This window comes from Ranitomeya imitator, chromosome 3 (assembly GCF_032444005.1).
Source record: "Ranitomeya imitator isolate aRanImi1 chromosome 3, aRanImi1.pri, whole genome shotgun sequence".
NCBI classification, from domain to species: domain Eukaryota; kingdom Metazoa; phylum Chordata; class Amphibia; order Anura; family Dendrobatidae; genus Ranitomeya; species Ranitomeya imitator.
Genome location: NC_091284.1, coordinates 175645484 through 175670831, shown reverse-complemented (window position 1 = coordinate 175670831; position 25348 = coordinate 175645484). Strand labels below are relative to the sequence as shown.

The 25348-nt window shown below is 43.3% G+C and overlaps 1 protein-coding gene across 1 annotated transcript in view; it reads left to right on the top strand.

Annotated features, from left to right (window-relative positions):
* Window positions 1–25348, top strand: part of SYTL5 (synaptotagmin like 5) — a 461654-nt gene that overhangs the window by 546 nt on the left and 435760 nt on the right. The gene's annotated exons all lie outside the window — the stretch shown is intronic.

The window sequence follows — 25348 nt, the reverse complement described above, 5'->3', positions numbered from 1 at the left end:
CTTCACATTTAGCTTATAGATTTACCTCTACACATGAAATGTTAGGCCACGTGCACACATGCAGTATTTGGTCAGTATTTTATCTCAGCATTTGTAAGAACAATCAGAGGAAAAGTATAATAAAAACACGTCACCACGTCTGTATTTCTCACCCACTCCTGGTTTGGGCTTACGAATACTGAGGTAAAATACTGACCAAATATTGAATGTGTGAACATGACCGAAAAGTTATTATTGCTTCCTCCTTGGCATCATTTTAAAAGTAGAGATAAACACATTTTTGAATTCATGCTTTCTAATTATCACTTTCTACCTGCACTTCTTGTGTAGTGTGAGGTCTGTCACTCTAGTCCTCCATGTGTAGAGCCAGGTTGGTCACTCTCTACTTGCCTTCCATTTGTAGTGTGGGGTTTGTCACGCTCTATCTCCACTGTATGTGCAGTGTAGAGTCTACCACCATCTATCAGCCATCCATGTGTAATGTGGGGTCCAGCACTCTCTACTAGTCCTCCATGTCTAATGTGGGGTCCGACACTCTCTACCTGTCCTCCATGTGTAATGTGGGGTCCAGCACTCTCTACTAGTCCTCCATGTCTAATGTGAGGTCAGACACTCTCTCTACCTGTCCTCCATGTGTAATGTGGGGTCCAGCACTCTCTACTAGTCCTCCATTTCTAATGTGAGCTCCGACACTCTCTACCTGTCCTCCATGTGTAATGTGGGGTCCAGCACTCTCTACTAGTCCTCCATTTCTAATGTGGGGTCTGACACGCTCTACCTGTCCTCCATGTGTAATGTGGGGTCCAGCACTCTCTACTAGTCCTCCATGTCTAATGTGAGGTCCGACACTCTCTACCTGTCCTCCACGTGTATTGTGAGATCCAACACTCTCCATTTGTCCTCCATGTTTAGTGTTTGGTCTGTCATTTTCTACATGTCCTCCATGTGTATTGTGAGGTCTGTCACCTTCTATCTGCACTTCATGTGTAATGTGAGATCTATCACTGTCTACTCGCCCTCCAGTTTAGTATGGGGTCTGTCACACTCTACCTGCACCCTATGTGTAGCACAGGGTCCATAACTCTCTGCCTACTTTTCATGTTTAGTGTAGGCTATATCACTCTCTTTACTGAATTTTCACAAAACATTTGATTTGTGGTGAATGAATTTGTAATACTAAAAAGTCAGAAAATATGTGTATAACACTGAGTTCTCCTAGGAGTGCATTGAACTTGTTTTGAGCACTTAATGCAAACACAATTTTATTAATGTCTAACTGACCTTAACCTTTCTAGCTGATAGAAACCGGATGGTAACCAGTGGTAATCAAGGAAGTATGCAGGAAAATATTTTTTACAACATGCACACTTTGTGAGATAGACATTTGTGTTTGCATTTCTAGAGTGTGAAGATTTATTTTTTTTTTTTTTTTGGGGGGGGGGGTGGTTTTAACCACTTTCTGACATCGGACATCATCAACGATCAGTCGCGCTCACGGGGGGAGCTGACTATCGCAGCTGACATCCGGAGCCAGGAGCGGTCACGGACTGCTCCTGGCACATTAACCCCCGATACACTGCGATCAAACATGATCACAGCTTTCTGGCGGCATTGGGAAGCATCCGAAGCTTCCCTGAGACCCTCGGAGCAACGCCATGTGATCGCGTTGCTCCGAGGGTCTCTTACCTCCTCCACCCTGCAGGCCTGGATCCAAAATGGCCACGGGGGGCCTTCCGGGTCCTGCAGGGAAGTGGCTTCTAAGCGCCTGCTCAGAGCAGGCGTTGGGAAGCCTACCTGCACTGCCTGTCAGATCGCTGATCTGACACAGTGCACAGCAAAGTGTCAGATCAGCGATCTGACCCTATGTAGTCATGTCCCCCCCTGGGACAAAGTAAAAAACTAAAAAAAGAATATTTACATGTGTAAAAAAAAAAAAAAAAAAAAAAAAAAAAAAAAAAAAATCCTAAATAAAGAAAAAATATATATATTGTTCCAATAAATAATTTTCTTTATCTAAATAAAAAAACAAAAAAACAATAAAAGTACACGTATTTAGTATTGCTGCATTCACAACGACCCGACCTATAAAACTATCTCACTAGTTAACCCCTTCATTGATCACCTTAAAAAATTTAAAAAAGAGGAAAATGACGCTTTATTATCATACCACCAAACAAAAAGTGGAATAACACGCGATCAAAAAGATGGATATAAATAACGATAGTACCGCTGAAAACATCATCTTGTCCTGCAAAAAACGAGCCACCATACAGCATCATCAGCGAAAAAATAAAAAGTTATAGTCCTCAGAATAAAGCGATGCAAAAATAATTATTTTATATATAAAATAGTTTTTATCGTATAAAAGCGCCAAAACATAAAAAAAAATATAAATGAGGTATTGCTGTAATTGTACTGACCCGAAGAATAAAACTGCTTTATCAATTTTACCAAATGTGGAACGGTATAAGCGCCCCCCCCCAAAAAAAAAGTTAATGAATAGCTGGTTTTTGTTCATTCTACCTCACAAAAATCGGAATAAAAAGTGATCAAAATGTCACGTGCCCGAAAATGGTACCAATAAAAACGTCAACCCGTCCCGCAAAAAACAAGACCTCGCATGACTCTGTGAACCAAAATCTGGAAAAATTATAGCTCTCAAAATGTGGAGATGCAAAAACTATTTTTTGCAATAAAAGCGTCTTTTAGTGTGTGACGGCTGCCAATCATAAAAGTCTGCCAAAAAACACTATAAAAGTAAATCAAACCCCCTTCATCACCCCCTTATTTAGGGAAAAAGTTAGGGTTGGGGTAAGGGTTAGGGTTGGGGCTAAAGCTAGGGTTAGGGTTGGGGCTAAAGTTAGGGTTTGGATTACATTTACGGTTGAGATTAGGGTTGGGATTAGGGTTAGAGGTGTGGTTGTGGTTACGGTTATGGTTGGGATTAGGGATTGGGATGTGTTTGGGTTAGGGTTTCAGTTAGAATTGTAGGGTTTCCACTGTTTAGGCACATCAGGGGCTCTACAAACGCGACATGGCGTCCGATCTCAATTCCAGCCAATTCTGCATTGAAAAAGTAACACAGTGCTCCTTCCCTTCCGAGCTCTCCCGTGCGGCCAAACAGGGGTTTACCCCAACATATGGGGTATCAGCGTACTCAGGACAAATTGGACAACAACTTTTGGGGTCCAATTTCTCCTGTTACCCTTGGAAAAATACAAAACTGGGGGCTAAAAAATAATTTTTGTGGAAAAAAAGGAATTTTTATTTTCACGGCTCTGTGTTATAAACTGTAGTGAAACACTTGGGGGTGCAAAGTTCTCACAACACATCTAGATAAGTTCCTTGGGGGGTCTAGTATCCAGTATGGGGTGACTTGTGGGGGGTTTCTACTGTTTAGGTACCTCAGGGGCTCTGCAAATGCAAGGTGATGCCTGCAGACCAATCCATCTGCATTCCAAACGACGTGCCTTCCCTTCCGAGCTCTGCCATGTGCATACCCTTGGGAAAATACAAAACTGGGGGGAGAAAAATAATTTTTGTGGAAAAAATAAGAATTTTTGTTTTCACAGCTCTGCGTTATAAACTGTAGTGAAACACTTGGAGGTTCAAAGTTTTCACAACACATCTAGATAAGTTCCTTAGGGGGTCTTCTTTCCAAAATGGTGTCACTTGTGGGGGGTATCAATGGTTAGGCACATCAGTGGCTCTCCAAACGCGACATGGCGTCCCATCTCAATTCCAGTCAATTTTGCATTGAAAAGTCAAATGGCGCTTCTTCCCTTCCAAGGTCTGCCATGCGCCAAACAGTGGTTTACCCCCACATATGGGGTATCAGCGTACTCAGGACAAATTGCACAACAACTTTTGAGGTCCAGTTTCTTGTTACCCTTGGGAAAATAAAAAATTGTGGGCGAAAAATCATTTTTGGGAAAAAATATGATTTATTTTTACGGTTCTACATTATAAACTTCTGTGAAGCACTTGGTGGGTCAAAGTGCTGTGACAAAACACTCTGGGATCGCCTTTGCTGGGGTCAAAGGACACGTGGTTTGTGCATTGAATCTGAGGCGTACAGCAGGTTTCTGAGCAGGCTGACCTCAGGTCAGATTTATTAACGTGAAAGCAACACAAAAAACAAAACATAAAAATAAATCCTAGCCTGTCCGGCACTAACTAAACAAATACGTTGCTATCTCAACAACTGGGGGGCTTCTCCCACCCAGCTAACATCACACAATTCTTGAGCAGAGCTCTTCACTCACGTTTGTCCCACACAGGCAGGCAATCTGTGTGCCCCAGGCAGACACTGGAAACACCCAGCTGGTCATCTTTTATTCCTGCAATCATTAACCCATTAGCACCCTGAAGATACTGAGTGGCCTAATTCACATAGGACAAACACCTGGGCGATATATATCTGCCTCCAACTACCACACCAGCATGAGTCTTACATATCCCCCCCCCTTGCTCAGACCACTCCGGTCGAGCAAGAACACTTTTGAAACAGTGCACTCGGGATAGGGCATCGGCGTTCCCCATCTGCACCCCAGGTCGGTGCTCCATCGTAAAAGAGTAAGCCTGCAGGACAAGGAACCACCGGGTTACCCGACTATTACGGTCTTTGTGGAGGTGCATCCACTTGAGAGGGGCATGGTCTGTGACCAGCCTAAACTTCCTACCGGCTAGGTAATACTTGAGGGAGTCGAGAGCCCACTTAATGGCTAGGCACTCTTTTTCAACCACCGCATACCTCTGCTCATGTACATTCAGTTTCCGGCTGAGGTAGAGGACCGGGTGTTCGACTCCGTCCCTCACCTGGGAAAGTACAGCTCCGACACCAGTATCAGAGGCATCAGTTTGTACCACAAACTCGCTGCTGAAATCAGGAGTCACTAGTACGGGCTGAGAGCACAAAGCCCGTTTCAGGCTGTGGAAGGCCTCTTCAGCAGCTGAGGTCCATTTTACCATGACGGAACCCTTCCCCTTGGTAAGATCCGTCAAGGGAGTAGCCATGGCTGCAAAATTGGGTATGAACCGGCGATAATAGCCGGCAATCCCCAGGAAAGCCTGCACTTGTTTCTTGTTCACTGGTTGTGGCCAGCCCTGAATTGCCTGTATTTTGTCGATCTGGGGTTTAACCACTCCTCGGCCAATCACGTAGCCCAAGTATCGGGCTTCTTCAAGCCCGATGTGGCATTTCTTGGGGTTTGCCGTTAAACCTGCATCTCGCAGGTCATCAATCACCGCTTGTACCTTCTGGAGATGAGTTTCCCAGTCCATGCTGTAAATTACGATGTCATCCAGGTAGGCAGAAGCGTACTGTCTGTGAGGCCTCAAGACTCGATCCATCAATCTCTGGAACGTTGCGGGAGCTCCGTGAAGTCCAAACGGCATATAGACATACTGGAACAGACCTTCCGGTGTAGCAAAGGCCGTCTTCTCTCTGGCCGCCTCGGCCAGAGGAATCTGCCAGTACCCCTTTGTTAAATCCAGGGTCGTAATGTATCGGGCTTTACCAAGCCAGTCGATCAACTCATCGACCCGGGGCATAGGGTACGCATCAAATTTAGAAACTGCATTCAGTTTCCTAAAGTCATTACAAAACCGGATGGAGCCATCCGGTTTAGGTATCAACACAATTGGACTGGACCAGGCGCTGTGTGACTCCTCAATGACTCCTAAGTCCAACATTGCCATCACTTCCCGGGAGACGGCTTCACGGCGGGCTTCCGGAATCCGATAGGGCTTCACATGAACAGTGACGCCAGGCTCTGTGACAATCTCATGTTTCACCAACTTAGTCCGGCCAGGTTTTTCGGAGAAAAACTGTCGGTTCTGTAACAAATTGCTTAACCTCAGATTTTTGTCGTTCTGAGAGAGTCTCAGCAACCTGCACCTCTGGTACAGTAGGTGAACAAACCGGACGGGGCAGATCCGCCGTTAGGGCAGAGCGGTCTTTCCAGGATTTTATCAGATTCACATGATAAATCTGTTCCGGTTTTCTCTTACCCGGCTGGTACACTTTATAGTTCACTTCACCAACTCTTTCTCGGACCTCAAATGGGCCCTGCCATTTCGCCAGGAATTTACTATCCACCGTAGGGATTAGGACCAACACCCTATCGCCGGGTGCAAATGTACGGACCTTAGCGCCTCTATCATAACTTTGCCTCTGGGCTCCCTGGGCCTGTAACATATGGTCCCTAACAATGGGCATGACAGCGGCAATACGATCCTGCATTTGTGTTACATGGTCGATCACCGTTTTAAAGGGAGTGACTTGACCTTCCCAGGTTTCTTTTGCGACGTCCAGCAGTCCCCGGGGACGACGGGCGTACAACAGTTCGAAAGGCGAAAACCCTGTGGAAGACTGGGGAACTTCCCTAATGGCAAACAGCAAATAGGGTAACAAGTAATCCCAGTTCTTCCCATCTTTGTCTATCGCCTTCCGGAGCATCTGTTTTAAGGTTTTGTTGAAGCGCTCAACCAGGCCATCTGTTTGAGGGTGATAGACAGACGTACGCAACGGGTCTATTTGTAAGAGCCTGCAGAGCTCCTTCATTACCCTCGACATAAAGGGAGTCCCCTGGTCGGTGAGTATCTGTTTTGGAATTCTCACCCGACTAAACACTTGTACCAATTCCTTGGCGATCGTCTTGGTAGCTGTGTTACGCAAAGGGACGGCTTCCGGGTAACGAGTGGCATAGTCCATGATGACGAGGATATGTTGGTGCCCACGTGCGGATCGGGGAAGGGGCCCAACCAAATCCATCCCAATTCTCTCAAAAGGGACCCCGATGATAGGAAGGGGTACCAAAGGGCTACGGAACTGAGATTTAGGGGCCGCGATTTGGCACTCTGGACAGGACTCACAATAGTTACGCACATCACAATGTATTCCAGGCCACACAAAACAATGCAATATCCTTTCTGTGGTTTTCTGTACCCCCAGATGTCCCCCCATTATATGTCTGTGGGCCAAATCCAGTACCTTCCGCCGATAAGGTTTGGGTACCACTAACCGTTGCACTGTGTCTTTCCCTTTTTTTTCTACCTGGTAGAGCAAATCATTTTCAAGAACCATATACGGGTACGCTAGCCTAGTGTCAGGTTCTACGGGTACCCCATCTATCATTTTTACATTTTTCCTAGCCGGAGTCAGGGTAGGATCTTTCATTTGCTCGCTGTGGAAGTCATCCACCTGGACTCCCAAATCTGGCAGGCAGGGTGCTGGATGGCTGTCTGCCTCCGCCTCTCGCTGAGGTTCCTCAGTTTCCTCTGTTTCCCCCGCCATGACGGAGAAGGGATACTGAAGGTTAGATTCACCAACCTCCCCAGCAACATCTTCCTGTGGGGTCTCCTCTAGGGACTCGGGACCTCCAGATGGCATGGGAGAAGATTCACGGGTACAGCTACCGTGAAGGAGCAACTGATTCTCCCACAACTGCCAGAAATAGGGAAAATCCCTGCCCAGGATTACATCCTGTAACAATGCGGGGACGAGTCCCACTTTGTGCTGCACTGACCCATAGGGAGTAGAAATGCATATGACCGCTGTTAAGTACGAGCGGGTGTCACCATGCACACACGTCACAGAAAACTTGTCAGACGGACCAGACGGAAGTGCCACCAGACTAGCTTTCACCAGAGTCACCACACTTCCAGAGTCTAGTAATGCCACAACATTTTTCCCATCAACAGATAATTCACACAGGTGTTTCACTGTATCATTTTGACCCGCATTCACACTCACTAGCTGTGTAACCAAAGACATGCGTTTTCTAGAGTCTATAACGTCGCACTGCATGGGTTCAGCGGTAACAGGACAGTTCGCAGAAACATGACCCTTCTCATGGCAGCAGAAACACCTAACAGGTCCCCTACTGAGACCACCGTCCAATACTCTTGGTCTCGGAGTGCGAGCAGTCCCGGACTCCTCCCCCACAGTTTTAAGCGATTTTTTTTCCTTCACCCGTGGTCCCTGGAACAGTCTTACCGGTTCCACGAGGAGGAGGCACAGACCGGGGGTTGGCGGTGTCGTCGGGAAGTCCTTCTGCCACGGAATAACGCTCGACCAACTCCACAAGTTGATCCGCTGTCGTGGGATTTCCTTGGCTTACCCACCTTTTCAGCGCTGGGGGTAGTACTCTCAGGTACTTGTCCAGGACAACCCGCTGGATTATTTCGGGTATTGTCAGTACCTCGGGTTGCAGCCATTTCTTTGTTAAGTAGATCAGGTCGAACATCTGAGACCGCGCCGGTTTATCTTGCTGGTATGTCCACTGATGTACCCTCTGTGCACGGACAGCCGTCGTCACACCCAGCCGGGCCAGGATCTCAGCTTTCAGCTTCTCAAAGTCCTGAGCGACCTCCGGGTCCAAATCATGGTAAGCTTTTTGGGCCTCGCCGGAGAGAAACGGGGCAATCAAATCGGCCCATCGTGCCTTCGGCCACTTCTCTCTCAATGCCGTCCGCTCAAACGTTGTCAGGTATGCCTCGACGTCATCTTCTGCAGTCAGCTTTTGCCAGTATCGACTCACATGGATCCTTCTGGACTCTGCTTCCGGGTCAGCGTCAGGCATGCTCACCAGGCGCTGCGCCACCTGTTGGAGAAGTTGGCGGTCTGCAACCGTCATGTCCAGTAACTCCTTCAGCTGTGCGGCCATCAAGCGATTAGCTTCGTGCTGTGCGGCAGTGGCCTGCTGCTGTACGGCAGTGGACTGTACTAAGGCTTTCACCACGTCTTCCATGCTGTCGCCTGTGCCACGGTATGCCCGCGTTCTCCACCACAATGTGGCAAAACACTCTGGGATCGCCTTTGCTGGGGTCAAAGGACACGTGGTTTGTGCATTGAATCTGAGGCGTACAGCAGGTTTCTGAGCAGGCTGACCTCAGGTCAAATTTATTAACGTGAAAGCAACACAAAAAACAAAACATAAAAATAAATCCTAGCCTGTCCGGCACTAACTAAACAAATACGTTGCTATCTCAACAACTGGGGGGCTTCTCCCACCCAGCTAACATCACACAATTCTTGAGCAGAGCTCTTCACTCACGTTTGTCCCACACAGGCAGGCAATCTGTGTGCCCCAGGCAGACACTGGAAACACCCAGCTGGTCATCTTTTATTCCTGCAATCATTAACCCATTAGCACCCTGAAGATACTGAGTGGCCTAATTCACATAGGACAAACACCTGGGCGATATATATCTGCCTCCAACTACCACACCAGCATGAGTCTTACAGTGCTCACCACACATCTAGATAAGATCTTTAGGGGGTCTACTTTCCAAAATGGTGTCACTGTCACTTGTGGGAGATTTCAATGTTTAAGCACATCAGGGGCTCTCCAAACGCGACATGGCGTCCCATCTCAATTCCAGTCAATTTTGCATTGAAAAGTCAAATGGCGCTCCTTCCCTTCCGAGCTCTGCCATGCACCCAAACAGTGGTTTACCCCCACATATGGGGTATCAGCGTACTCGGGACAAATTGAACAACAACTTTTGGGGTCAAGTTTTTTCTGTTACCCTTGGGAAAATAATAAAATGGGGCTAAAAGATCATTTTTGTGGATAAATATGATTTTTTATTTTTATGGCCCTACATTATAAACTTCTGGGAAGCACTTGGTGGGTCAAAGTGATCCCCACACATCTAGATAAGTTCGTTAGGGGGTCTACTTTTCAAAATGGTGCCACTTTTGGGGGTTTCAATGTTTAGGCACATCAGGGCTCTCCAAACGCGACATGGCGTCCCATTTCAATTCCAGTCAATTTTGCATTGAAAAGTCAAATAGCGCTCCTTCCCTTCCGAGCTCTGCCATGCGCCCAAACAGTTGTTTACCCCCACATATATAGGGAATCCGCATACTCAGGACAAATTGGACAACAACTTTTGGAGTCCAATTTCTTCTGTTACCCTTGGTAAAATAAAATAAATTGGAGGTGAAGTAAATTTTTTGTGAAAAAAGTGAAATTTTCATTTTTTTTAAACATTCCAAAAATTCCTGTGAAACACCTGAAGGGTTAATAAACTTCTTGAATGTGGTTTTGAGTACCTTGAGATGTGCAGTTTTTAGAATGGTGTCACACTTGGGTATTTTCTATCATATAGACCCCTCAAAATGACTTCAAATGAGATGTGGTCCCTAAAAAAAAAAATGGTGTTGTAAAAATGAGAAATTGCTGGTCAACTTTTAGCCCTTATATCTCCCTAACAAAAAAAAATTTTGGTTCAAAAATTGTGCTGATGTAAAGTAGACATGTGAGAAATGTTACTATTAAGTATTTTGCATGGCATATCTCTGTGATTTAAGGGTATAAAAATTCAAAGTTGGAAAATTGCGAAATTTTCAAAATTTTTGCCAAATTTCCATTTTTTTTCTCAAATAAACGCAGGTACTATCAAAGAATTTTTACCACTATCATGAAGTACTATATGTCACGAGAAAACAGTGTCAGAATCACCGGGATCCATTGAAGCGTTCCAGAGTTATAACCTCATAAAGGGACAGTGGTCAGAATTGTAAAAATTGGCCCGGTCATTAACGTGCAAACCACCCTTGGGGTCCCTAAAAAAAAATGGTGGTGTAAAAATGAGAAATTGCTGGTCAACTTTTAGCCCTTATATCTCCCTAACAAAAAAAAAATGTTGGTTCCAAAATTGTGCTGATGTAAAGTAGACACGTAAGTATTTTGTGTGACATATCTCTGTGATTTACGGGCATAAAAATTCAAAGTTTGAAAATTGCGAAATTTTCAAGTTTTTCGCCAAATTTCCATTTTTTTCACAGGTAATCGCAGGTAATATCAAAGAAATTTTACCACTCTCATGAAGTACAATATGTCACGAGAAAACAGTGTCAGGATCCGTTGAAGCATTCCAGAGTTATAGCCTTATAAAGGGACAGTGGTCAGAATTGTAAAAATTAGCCTATACAGATGACAATCCAGCAGCTGTTGACTGCACACTTGCTGCGTTAGCCACAATCAGTGTTGGCACCGTCCATATCTTTTAACCCCTTAGATGCTGTGGTTACTAGTGTTGAGCGATACCTTCCGATATTTGCAAGTATCGGTATCGGATGGTATCGGCCGATACTGGCAAAATATCGGATCTCGCCGATACCGAGTTCCGATACCAATACAAGTCAATGGGACACAAATATCGGAATGTATCCTGCATGGTTCCCAGGGTCTGAAGGAGAGGAAACTCTCCTTCAGGCCCTGGGATCCATATTAATGTAAAAAATAAAGAATAAAAAATATGGCTATACTCACCCCTCCGAAGAATCCTGGCTGTCACCACTGCGAGCGTCTGCCTCCATCCTTAAGAATGCTGTGAGTGAAGGACCTTCGATGACGTCGCGGTCAGGTGACCGGTCACCTGACAGCTCACGTGACTGGTCACCTGACAGCTCACGTGACCGCTCACCTGACCGCGACGTCATCGAAGGTCCTTTACTCACAGCATTCTTAAGGACGGAGGCGGACGCTTGCAGCAGTGACAGCCAGGATTCTTCGGAGGGGTGAGTATAGCCATATTTTTATTCTTTATTTTTTACATTAATATGGATCCCAGGGCCTGAAGGAGAGTTTCCTCTCCTCCAGACCCTTGGAACCATACGCACCGCACACTCTGATACCGATTTCCGATATCACAAAAATATCGGATCTCGGTATCGGAATTTCGATACAGCAAGTATCGGCTGATACCCGATACTTGCAGTATCGGAATGCTCAACACTAGTGGTTACATCATATAAATGGTTAAGGCCTCTTTCACACATCCGTTTTTTAGAATCAGTAACAATCCGTCAAAGTGATAAAAAGACGGATCCTGTGCCGATTGTAAAAAACTGATGCACTGGATCATTGTGTGAGGGCTTCCTTTTTAACCTCATCTGCACCCTGAGATCATGATTGTGTGGTGCTGATGTTTGCCATGGTAGTTCAAAATAATGTGTAAGACCAAATAATGTTTTTAGAGTCTGCCGGATATAGTCGCCTGTTTAGAAGTTAGCCACATTTAGGTGGTAAAAATAAATGTTTTCATTTCTGTCATGCCACTTTGAAGGGTTAATAAACCACCTGACATCAGTTTTCAATATGTCGAGGTGTGCTGTTTTTAAAATGTTATCACATTTGGGGTTTATTCAATACTAGCTAAAGAGCCCGGCGTTGCCTGGGCATAGTAAATATCTGTAGTTAGTTATAGCACCTCACTTCTCTTATTTTCCCATCACGCCTCTCATTTTCCCCATCACATCTTTCATTTTCCCTCTCACATCTCTCATTTTTTCCCTCACACCTCTCATTTTCCCTCTTACTCCTCTCATTCCCCTAACACTTGTCATTTCGACCTCACATCTGTCATTTTCCGATCACTCCACTATTTTCCCTCACTCCTCTCATTTTGCACTCACACCTTTTCATTTTCACCTCACACCTCTCATTTTCACCTCAGTATATACATGTTTGTCATCTCCCTTATAGATAGTATACACCTGTATGTCATCTCCTGTATATAGTATATACCTGTGTGTCATCTCCCCTGTATATAGTATATACCTGTATGTCATCTCCTATATATAGTATATACCTGTGTGTCATCTCCCCTGTATATAGTATATACCTGTATGTCATCTCCTATATATAGTATATACCTGTATATCATCTCCTCCTGTATATAGTACATACCTGTGTCATCTCCCCTGTGTATAGTATATATCTGTGTGTCATCTCCTGTATATAGTATATACCTGTATGTCATCTCCTCCTATATATAACATATACCTGTATGTCATCTCCTATATATAATATATACCTGTATATCATCTCCTCCTGTATATACAGTAGTACATACCTGTGTCATCTCCCCTGTGTATAGTATATATCTGTGTGTCATCTCCTCCTGTATATACCTGTATGTCATCTCCTCCTATATATAACATATACCTGTATGTCATCTCCTCCTGTATATAGTATATACCTGTATGTCATCTCCTCCTGTATATAGTATATACCTGTAGGTCATCTGCTCCTGTATATAGTATATACCTGTGTGTCATCTCCTGTATATAGTATGTACCTGTATGTCATCTCCTCCACTATATAGTATATACCTGTGTGTTATCTCTCCTGTATGTAGTATATACATGTGTGTTATCTCCCCTGTACAGAGTATATACAGTGGGGCAAAAAAGTATTTAGTCAGTCAGCAATAGTGCAAGTTCCACCACTTAAAAAGATGAGAGGCATCTGTAATTTACATCATAGGTAGACCTCAACTATGGGAGACAAACTGAGAAAAAAAATCCAGAAAATCACATTGTCTGTTTTTTTAACGTTTTATTTGCATTTTATGGTGGAAAATAAGTATTTGGTCAGAAACAAACAATCAAGATTTCTGGCTCTCACAGACCTGTAACTTCTTCTTTAAGAGTCTCCTCTTTCCTCCACTCGTTACCTGTAGTAATGGCACCTGTTTAAACTTGTTATCAGTATAAAAAGACACCTGTGCACACCCTCAAACAGTCTGACTCCAAACTCCACTATGGTGAAGACCAAAGAGCTGTCAAAGGACACCAGAAACAAAATTGTAGACCTGCACCAGGCTGGGAAGACTGAATCTGCAATAGCCAACCAGCTTGGAGTGAAGAAATCAACAGTGGGAGCAATAATTAGAAAATGGAAGACATAAAAGACCACTGATAATCTCCCTCGATCTGGGGCACCATGCAAAATCCCACCCCGTGGGGTCAGAATGATCACAAGAACGGTGAGCAAAAATCCCAGAACCACGCGGGGGGACCTAGTTAATGAACTGCAGAGAGCTGGGACCAATGTAACAAGGCCTACCATAAGTAACACACTACGCCACCATGGACTCAGATCCTGCAGTGCCAGACATGTCCCACTGCTTAAGCCAGTACATGTCTGGGCCCGTCTGAAGTTTGCTAGAGAGCATTTGGATGATCCAGAGGAGTTTTGGGAGAATGTCCTATGGTCTGATGAAACCAAACTGGAACTGTTTGGTAGAAACACAACTTGTCGTGTTTGGAGGAAAAAGAATACTGAGTTGCATCCATCAAACACCATACCTACTGTAAAGCATGGTGGTGGAAACATCATGCTTTGGGGCTGTTTCTCTGCAAAGGGGCCAGGACGACTGATCCGGGTACATGAAAGAATGAATGGGGCCATGTATCGTGAGATTTTGAGTGCAAACCTCCTTCCATCAGCAAGGGCATTGAAGATGAAACATGGCTGGGTCTTTCAACATGACAATGATCCAAAGCACACCGCCAGGGCAACGAAGGAGTGGCTTCGTAAGAAGCATTTCAAGGTCCTGGAGTGGCCTAGCCAGTCTCCAGATCTCAACCCTATAGAAAACCTTTGGAGGGAGTTGAAAGTCCGTGTTGCCAAGCGAAAAGCCAAAAATATCACTGCTCTAGAGGAGATCTGCATGGAGGAATGGGCCAACATACCAACAACAGTGTGTGGCAACCTTGTGAAGACTTACAGAAAACGTTAGACCTCTGTCATTGCCAACAAAGGATATATTACAAAGTATTGAGATTAAATTTTGTTTCTGACCAAATACTTATTTTCCACCATAATATGCAAATAAAATGTTAAAAAAACAGACAATGTGATTTTCTGGATTTTTTTTTCTCAGTTTGTCTCCCATAGTTGAGGTCTACCTATGATGTAAATTACAGACGCCTCTCATCTTTTTAAGTGGTGGAACTTGCACTATTGCTGACTGACTAAATACTTTTTTGCCCCACTGTATCTGTATGTCATCTCCTCCTGTATTAGACCTCGTTCACACGTTATTTGTTCAGTATTTTTACCTCAGTATTTGTAAGCTAAATTGGCAGCCTGATAAATCCCCAGGCAACAGGAAGCCCTCCTCCCTGGCAGTATATATTAGCTCACACATAGACATAATAGACAGGTCGTGACTGACAGCTGGCGTATTTCCTATATGGTACATTTGTTGCTCTTGTAGTTTGTCTGCTTATTAATCAGATTTTTATTTTTGAGGGATAATACCAGACTTGTGTGTATTTTAGGGCAAGTTTCGTGTGTCAAGTTGTGTGTGTGTTGAGTTGCGTGTGGCAACATGCATGTAGCGACTTTTGTGAGATGAGTTTTGTATAGCGACATGTGTGTAGCAACTTTTTGTGTCGAGTTGCATGTGACAGGTTAGTGTAGCAAGTTGTGTGCAGCAAGTTTTGCGCGTGGCGAGTTTTATGTGTGGTGCGTTTTGAGTATGTGCAAGTTTTGTGTGAGGCAACTTTTGCATGTGTTGCAACTTTTGTGCATGTGGCAATTTTTCCACAGGTGCAAGTTTTTTGTGTGGCGAGTTTTCCCATGAGGTGAGTTTTGCACGTGTGGCGAGTTTTGCGTGAGCCTAGTTTTGCATGTGGCAAGTTTTGCGCGTGGTGAGTTTTGAGCAGCGACTTTTGTGTTTCGACTTTTATGTGGCGAGGATGGTGTATGTGTGGTGAAATGTGTGCTGAGGGTGGTCTTTGTGTTCAAGCACGTGGTAGTGTGTGGCGCGTTTTGTGTGCGTGTTCATATCCCCGTGTGTGGTGAGTATCCCATGTCGGGGCCCCACCTTAACAACTGTACGGTATATGCTCTTTGGTGCCATCGCTCTCATTCTTTAAGTCCCCCTTGTTCACATCTGGCAGCTATCAATTTGCCTCCAACACTTTTCCTTTCACTTTTTCCCCATTATGTAGATAGGGGCAAAATTGTTTGGTGAATTGGAAAGCGCGGGGTTAACATTTCACCTCACAACATAACCTATGATGCTCTCGGGGTCCAGACGTGTGACTGTGCAAAATTTTGTGGCTGTAGCTGCGACGGATCAGATGCCAATCCCGGACATACATACATATATACATACACACACACACACACACACACACACACACACACACACACACACACACACACACACACACACACACACACACACACACACACACACAGCTTTATATATTAGATATACGGTGGGCACAGAAAGTATTTAGACACCTTTAAATTTTTCACTCTTTGTTTCATTGCAACCATTTGGTAAATTCAAAAAAGTTCATTTTTTCTCATTAAGGTATACTCTGCACCCCATCTTGACTGAGAAAAACAGAAATTTTGAAATTTTTGCAAATTTACTAAAAAAGAAAAACTGTAATATCACATGCTCATAAGTATTCAGACCCTTTGCTTAGTATTGAGTAGAAACACCCTTTTGAGCTAGTACAGCCATGAGACTTCTTGGGAATGATGTAATAAATTTTTCACACCTGGATTTTGGGATCCTCTGCCATTCTTCCTTGCAGATCCTTTCCAGTTCCGTAAGGTTGGATGGTGAACGTTGGTGGACAGCCATTTTCATGTCTCTCCAGAGATGCTCAATTGGGTTTACGTCAGGGCTGTGGCTGGGCCAGTCAAGAATGGTCACAGAATTGTTCTGAAGTCACGCCTTTGTTATTTTAGCTGTTTGTTTAGGATCATTGTCTAGTTGGAAGGTGAACCTTCGGCCAAGTCTGAGGTCCAGATCACTCTGGAGGAGGTTTTCATCCAGCATATCTCTGAACTTGGCCGCATTCATGTTTCCTTCAATGACAACCAGTAATAATGTCCCTGCAGCTGAAAACACCCCCATAGCATGATGCTGCCACCACCATGTTTTACTGTTGGGATTGTATTATTCAGGTGATGAGCAGTGCTTGGTTTTCTCCACACGTACCGCTTAGAATTATCACCAAAAAGGTCTATCTTTGTCTCATCAGACCAGAGAATCTTATTTCTCATAGTCTGGGAGTCCTTCATGTGTTTTTACGCAAACTCTATGCGGATTTTCATGTCTTGCACTGAGAAGAGGCTTCCGTCAAGCCACTCTGCCATAAAGGCCCGACTGGTGGAGGGCTGCAGTGATAATTGACTTTGTGGAACTTTCTCCCATCTCCCTACTGCATCTCTGGAGCTCAGCCACAGTAATCTTGGGGTTCTTCTTTACCTCTCTCACCAAGGCTCTTCTCCCATGATTGCTCAGTTTGGATGGACAGCCAGGTCTAGGAAGACTTCTGGTGGTCCCAAACTTCTTCCATTTAAGGATTATGGAGGCTAATGTGCTCTTAGGAACTTTGAGTACTGCAGAAATTCTGTTGTAACCTTGGCCAGATCTGTGCCTTGTCACAATTCTGTCTCTGAGCTCCTTGACCAGTTCCTTTGACCTTATGATTTTCATTTGGTCTGACATGCACTGTAGGCTGTGAGATCTTATTTAGACAGGTGTGTGCCTTTCCAAATCAACTCCTATCAGTTTAATTAAACACAACTCCAATGAAGGAGTAGAACCATCTCAAGGAGGATCACAAGGAAATGGACAGCATGTGACTTAAATATGAGTGTCTGAGCATGTGATATTTCAGTTTTTCTTTTAATAAATAAGCAAACATTTCTACATTTCTGTTTATTTCAGTCAAGATGGGGTGCAGAGTGTACATTAAGGAGAAAAAAATTAACTTTTTTGAATTTACCAAATGGCTGCAATGAAACAAAGAGTGAAAAATTTAAAGGGGTCTGAATACTTTCCGTACCCACTGTAGGTCCCCCCAAAGTCACTTCAAATCTTACTGCTACATTTTTAACCTCCTAAAATGCTACCAAAATAAACGAGCATTTTACAAATGGTGCTGATGTAAAGCAGACATGTGGGAAATGTTATTTATTAATGTTTTGCTATGGTACAACTATCTGGATTAAAGGGATAATCATTCAAAGTATGAAAATTGCAATTTTTTTTACATTTCTGTCAAATTTCTGATATTTTTTTTATAAATAAGCACAAAATATATCAACCTAAATTTACCTTTATCATAAATTATAATGTGCCACGAAAAAACAGTCTCAGAATCGGTGTTATCCGTTAAAGCGTTCCAGAGTTATTACTTCATAAATTGACACTGGTCAAAATTATAAAATTTGGCTTGGTCACTAAGGGGTTAAAAAATGGCTTACCCATCTCACAATGCAGGAAGCACACTTTTTTGAGACTCATAAGCTTTGGTTTCAGGATTTTTGTTTTTGTATCAAAATTAGCACTAAGGGGTTTAATACTGCCCTCCTTGTTTGCAGTTAATAAAAAAAGGCTAGTATTAAGAAAACGAATAAAATAATGCAGAAGAATAAAAAATGTAGAAGAATAAAAAAAGCTAGTATTAAGGTGCTATTGCTGCAGATTAATCAATTCAGTCACACTGACTACACAGGTTCAGCTCTATCCTATATACATACTGTATATGTCACTTGAATATTTGGATTATTAGTAACAATTGAGACTACCACTCATGTTAACAATGTGATTTAGTACTACAGTAGCACACCAGATCATATTACGCCTTGTTTATCATTAAGTCGAATGAGCTGTACATGCTGATCTATCAATACGCTGAGAAGCCTAAAATGGGGCTGCTCAGACTACCACAATTTTTATATTAGCTGTAATAGTCCACCCTGATTGGCTGATCTAGACCATGTGATATAACTGCAGAGTACTAAGGGCAAGCTAGCACAGCCATGCATGAAGTCATTAGCCTGCTCTCAGCGTTTTCAGTAGTGTGTGAAATGGCGCTGGGCATTTTTTTGAGTGTTCAAATTTTAGGAAATTCGACTGAAAGTGGATCCTGCGCAGATCAATCAATTAATCTCTAATCACAAGTTTGCATGCACAGGAACATAACATAACCAAAGATATTGTTATACAACAGTGGTTACCAGTTACTCCAACCATGGAATTCAATACAAGAGTACATTTTTCATGGAAGGGTCAGTTTATGGCTCAGTTTTTGTGTGTATCTTACTTCTAATGTTAATTACAGTGCAAAAGTTTTAGGCAGGTGTAAGAATAAATTCTGTAAGAATGTTTTAAAAAAACAACAGATCTGTTAACAGTCTATTTTTAACAATTATGAAAATGCAAAGTGAATGAGCAATAAAGAATGCTAAATTACATCAATGCTTGGTGAGACCATCCTTTGCCTTTAAAACAGCATCAATTCTTCTAGATACTTGCACACAGTTTGAAGGGAGTTTGTTCCATATATTTTGGAGAACTAGCTACATATTTTGTGTGTATGTTGGCTTGCAAAAATCCATCAGTCTCTTCTTGTAATCCCAGACCCAATGATGTTGAGATCAGGGCTCTCTGGGGGCCATATAATCACTTCCAGGACTCATTGTTCTTCTTTATGCTGAAGATAGTTCTTAATTGCATTATTTTTATGTTTGGGATCATTGTTCTGCTTGAGAATAAATTTGGATCCAATCAGACACCTCCTTGATAGCATGATGGATAAGTGTATGTCGGTATTTATCAGCATTGAGGACACCATCCTGACCAAATCCCCATTCCATTTGTTGATATGCAAGGAATCTGCACCATACTTCACTGTTGTCTGTAGACATTCATTATTGTACTGCTCTCCTGCCCTTCAGTGAGCAAACTGTCTTCTGTTACAGCCAAATAGTTCAGATTTTGACTCATCAGAGCACCTGCTGCTATTTTTCTGCATTGAATTTCTTACGTTTGCATGCATAATCAAGTTGCTTGACCTAATTTCAATGTAGAAGGTAATTTTTTTTTTAGACATAATTCTTCCATGAAGACCACTTCTGGCCACACTGCTCTAAACAATAGATGAATGTAGCTGGAGTCCACTAATTACTGCGAGCTCTCAGCTGATGGCACTGCTGGACATCTTCAGATTTCAAAGGGGGATGTGTTGTGAATTCTGTTGTTGAGCTCCCTCCTGTGGTCATGAATGGTACTTCGGCTGGTTCTGTCCATGGGCTTCCTCTGGTGGTTGTGAGTGGGGCTGCGGCTTCTGAGGTTCCTTCCACAGGTGACGAGGTTAATTCGTTAGCTGGCTGCTCTATTTAACTCCACCTAGATCATTGCTCCATGCCACCTGTCAATGTTCCAGTATTGGTCTAGTTCGCTCCTGGATCGTTCTTGTGACCTGTCTTCCCAGCAGAAGCTAAGTTCCTGCTTGTTTTTCTCTGTTTGCTATTTTTTCTGTCCAGCTTGCTATTTTGATTTTTGTCTTGCTTGCTGGAAGCTCTGGGACGCAGAGGGAGCGCCTCCGCACCGTGAGTCGCTGCGGAGGGTCTTTTTGCGCCCTCTGCGTGGTCTTTTTGTAGTTTTTTGTGCTGACCGCAAAGTTACCTTTCCTATCCTCTGTCTGTTCAGTAAGTCGGGCCTCACTTTGCTAAATCTATTTCATCTCTGTGTTTGTAATTTTCATCTTAACTCACAGTCATTATATGTGGGGGGCTGCCTGTTCCTTTGGGGAATTTCTCTGAGGCAAGGTAGGCTTTATTTTTCTATCTTTAGGGCTAGCTAGTTCCTTAGGCTGTGCCGAGTTGCATAGGGAGCGTTAGGAGCAATCCACGGCTATTTCTAGTGTGTGTGATAGGATTAGGGATTGCGGTCAGCAGAGTTCCCACGTCTCAGAGCTTGTCCTATATTATTAGTAACTATCAGGTCATTCCGTGTGCTCTTAACCACCAGGTCCATTATTGTCCTCACCACCAGGTCATAACAGGGATAAGCATGATGTCTCATTTATCTGCTGTACTAAGTTGATCACTACAGCTGAGATTCTCATCATTACCCATTTTTTCGGTCCTTCTTCAGAGCTTGAACAGCACATCTTGACACCCAAGTCTGCTTTGAATTCCTTGCCTGTGATAGACCCTGTTGATGCAGTATAACTGTTGTGAATTCCGCTCTTGGGCTCCCTCCGGTGGTTGTAAGTGGCACTTTTGTGAGTTCTGCTCTTGGGCTCCCTCCGGTGGTTTTAAGTGGAATGGCTGCTCCTTGGATTTAGCAGTCTGCAGCTGCTTCCACTGATTGTCTTTCTGCTCGGCTATTTATGCATGGCTCTTCCCTTTAGCCAGTGCCACTTGGTTCCTGGTTGGATTCACATCTCTCTTGGATTTCCCTGATATCCTGACCAGTTCAGCAAAGATAAGTCCTTTCTTTGCTCTTTTCTGTCCACATGTTGTGGACTTATTCGTTCTGTGCATTCTATGTTTTGTCCAGCTTGTCAGTATGGATTAATTCAGTTAAGCTGGAAGCTCTGGGAAGCAGATTTACCCTCCACACCTTTAGTCAGGTGTGGAGATTTTTGTAAACTCTGTGTGGATTTTTGTAGTTTTTAATACTGACCGCACAGTATTCCGTCCTGTCCTATCTATCTAGCTAGACTGGCCTCCTGTGCTACATCCTGGTTTCATTCTACGTATGTCTTTTCCCTCTCCACTCACAGTCATTACTTGTGGGGGGCTATCTATCCTTTGGGGATTTTCTCTGAGGCAAGATAGTTTTCCTGTTTCTATCTTTAGGGGTAGTTAGTTCTCAGGCTGTGACGAGGTGCCTAGGGAGTGACAGGAGCATCCCACGGCTACTTCTAGTGTTGTGTTGAGCTTAGGGACTGTGGTCAGTACAGGTACCACCTCCTTCAGAGCTCGTCCCATGTTGCTCCTAAACCACCAGTTCATAACAATAACTTCCTAGTATCTTTTTGCTGTGCTTAGTCTTGCCATGGTGTATGACCTGTGATATGAAGGTTTTTTCATACCCATACCTTTTATCTAAATTTTGCTATTCCTCATCCGGTTAAAGCCTCCTACACAGCAGTTTCAGTTAATGTCTTTCAACTTTTATATGAAAATGCTGATCACTATCACCTGTTTGGTATAACTGGTTATTCATACACTTAACTATAATCCTAAAAAATCCCAGACTTTGTGCAAGTGTACCTAAAAGAATTGATGCTGTTCTGAAGACAAAAAGGGGTTACACTAAGTACTGATTTGAGTTAGAGTTCTATTTTAATAAAAATAAACAATTAAAACATATATTTTTTTTAAAGTATTCTTACTTTGGAGAAGTTTTTTTTACACCTGCCTAAAACTTCTGCACATTACTTTATGTTTGCAAATCATGGGCAATTACGTAAAGCAATTGGCAAAGCAATGTATTAAAAGAATTAGACACATTTGAAACCTGCAACCTTTCTCACGCATTAAATTCTCTTTTATTGTACCAAAGATAAATTTGTAGTTTTATGCTTTTTGCCTTTAACAGTTACAATATTGGGGGCATACCTCTCGAGTATCAAGAGTGGTATATTGATGGACACTAACTCATAGTTAACATTTTTAGCCAAGGTATTAATATCTTTTCACTTCTTTGATTATAATCACAAGATGAACTAATCTTTGGGAATATTGTTTATTGGATAATATAAGATCAATGTGCATAGGGATTTTCACGAGGATCTGGAGCTGAATTTAATGTTGCTTGCCGTTGCAGAAAATACTCAGATCAGGGGCAGACATATCATTGGTGCAACTTGTGCAGCCCCATAGGAGGACAAGGGGGCCCTCTTTAACCTGCAAAACAGGAGGAAATGTGCATTATAATGAGCTACTGGACTGCAAATGGAGAATATACTGTTCTTGCACAGGGGCTTCTGTCTGTACTTGCACTGACCCAGGTTATCCTTTACATTACTCAATTTACTGGTAACCATCGACTAAAAAATATTTTTCTGCCTGTATATTCCGCTCTGTACACAAAGTGTAAGTTTTGTAACCATAGCTAGACACACTGTCTCTTAGAATGGAACCTTGGTGTTTATAAAGATACTAGATGGTGGCCCGATTCTAACGCATCGGGTATTCTAGAATATGCATGTGTACGTAGTATATTGCCCTGCGAAGTAGTATATTGCCCATCCACATAGTATATTGCCCAGCCACATAGTATATTGCCCAGTCACTTAGTATATTGCCCAGCCACATAGTATATAGCAGAGCCACGTAGTACGGTATATTGCCCAGTAACGTAATATATTGCCCAGTCACGTAGTATATTGCCCAGCCATGTAGTATATAGCAGAGCCACGTAGTATATTGCCCAGCCACGTAGTATATTGCCCAGCCACATAGTATATAGCAGAGCCACGTAGTGTATATTGCCCAGTAATGTAGTATATTGCCCAGTCACGTAGTATATTGCCCAGCCATGTAGTATATAGCAGAGCCACGTAGTATATTGCCCAGTCACGTAGTATATTGGCCAGCACAGAGCCACGTAGTATAGAGACTTAAAAAAAAAACAAAAAAAAACATATACTCACCTATAGCCCGTTTAAGTCCTGCTATACTTACCATCCGCCGCCTTTCCCGCTCCTCGCCACGCTGCCGGGATCGCTCCATTGCAAGCGGCCGCTTTCAGTCCCAGGGCTGGTGGGAGCAGGACCTATGATGATGTCGCGGTCACATGACCGTGATGTCACGGCAGGTCCTTGTCGCACACCAGCCCTGGGACGGGACCGGAAGCTGCCGCTTGCAATGGAGCGATCCCGGCAGCGTGGCAAAGAGCGGGAAAGGCGGCGGAGGGTGAGTATAGCAGGTTTTTTGTTTTTTTTAATTATTTTTAACATGACATATTTATACTATTGATGCTGCATAGGCAGCATCAATAGTAAATAGTTGGGGACACACAGGGTTAATGGCAGCGGTAACGAAATGCATTACACCGCGGGCCGTTACCGCTGCCATTAATCCTGTGTGAGCGGTTAGCGGAGGGGATTAAGGAGCGGGCGCCGGGCAGTGAGTGTAGGGGAGGGACTAATCGGACTGTGGCCGTCGCTGATTGGTCGTGGCAGCCATGACAGGCAGCTGCCGAGACCAATCAGCGAACGAATAACCGTGACAGAAGGACAGACAGACGGAAGTACCCCTTAGACAATTATGTATATAGATGTGCAAAAGATCAGTAAACGCTGCGGGTTGGATGTAGCGTACTTGTATAGCATCCAACCCTCAGCGTCCAGATGTTACAGCATAGTGGATGGGATTTCAGGAGATCCCATGCCTACGATGCGTCCACAGACGCCTGCGGATCACAACAGCGACGGACATGCTGCGCGTCTCTCCAATTTTATCAGTAGAATGTATTGGACTCGGGGAATCCGCAAGGTTCAAATCAACACATGCAGATTCACCTTTGTTCAATAGACGGCAGCGAACATACGCTGCATCCAAAGCGATTCCTCTTCCGGATAACGTACACCTGAACTTACAGGTGAATTACTGTATTTCTTCATCTATTTAGATCCTACAAATAGAGATAGATGGCAGGAGTTATGAGGTAGTTAATATGAAACGTGTAACCAATTATCTTATGAAACTATTCAAAAGAATAAAAGTAATATATTGCTTGAATCAGGGTCTTTGTCACTACTTTATGGTGTATTTCCTGATGCCCAGCTTTTTGGAAATTGTTTATCCAGTAGTCTTCTGTACCCACTGTGCCAAAATAACATGTCACTTATGCTTTATGGTAACCTGTATTCTGCCTAGTAACAGTCTTCAATAAAAATACCTCCCATTAGGTTAAAAGTGCTATTATTCATACTGTTAACCTGAATTTTCTGGGTCCCTTTTTTTTCTTTAAATCCACCATATAGCTCCAGAGATATGAGCCTTTTTATTTAGAGCTAATTTTTGTGGTCTTTACCAAGTGGGTGTTGCTCGTGGGACGTTATTTAGAAACAGAGGTTAAAGGGAACCTGTCTGGAAGATTTCACATTCCAAACTATTTATATTTCCAAGTAGCTCTTTCAAAGACAAGTCCAGCAATACCTTTACAATGCCAGTCCATTCCTGAGAAATCAGCATTTGAATTGATATGCAGATGAGGCTGAAGAACTATGGTAGATCTGAAGTCTCTGCTACTCCAGCTGAATTCTCTGACTCCTCCTGCTTGACTGATGACTCTTTTGCCTGAAGTCACATAGCATAGAAGTTGTCACTCAAGCAAGCGGATACGGCTTTAGGTTGAGGAATAGAGCTGGAGTGACAGAGGCTACAGATATTTCTTCAGCCTTATTTGCATATCAATTCAAATGCCGATTTCTTAGTAATAGAGGAATGGACTGGCCATGTAAACATATTGTTGGACTTGCTTTTTGAAAGATCTACATGGCCATATAAATAGCTTGAAGTGTGAAATTCTGCTAACAGATTTCCTTTAAGTTTAGTTGGTAAACACATTCATAAGTCCTGAATTTAAAAAAAGGTTATACAGAATTTGAAAAACGTGGCTGCCTTTTTCAGAAAATTGTGACACACCTATCTACTTTTGGTGTCTGGTACTGCAATTTCCGTCACTTTAATGGAACTGATCAACTCTATTCACTTCAATAGATCAGCGCTGCCATTGCACACATAACCCAGACATGAGAGAA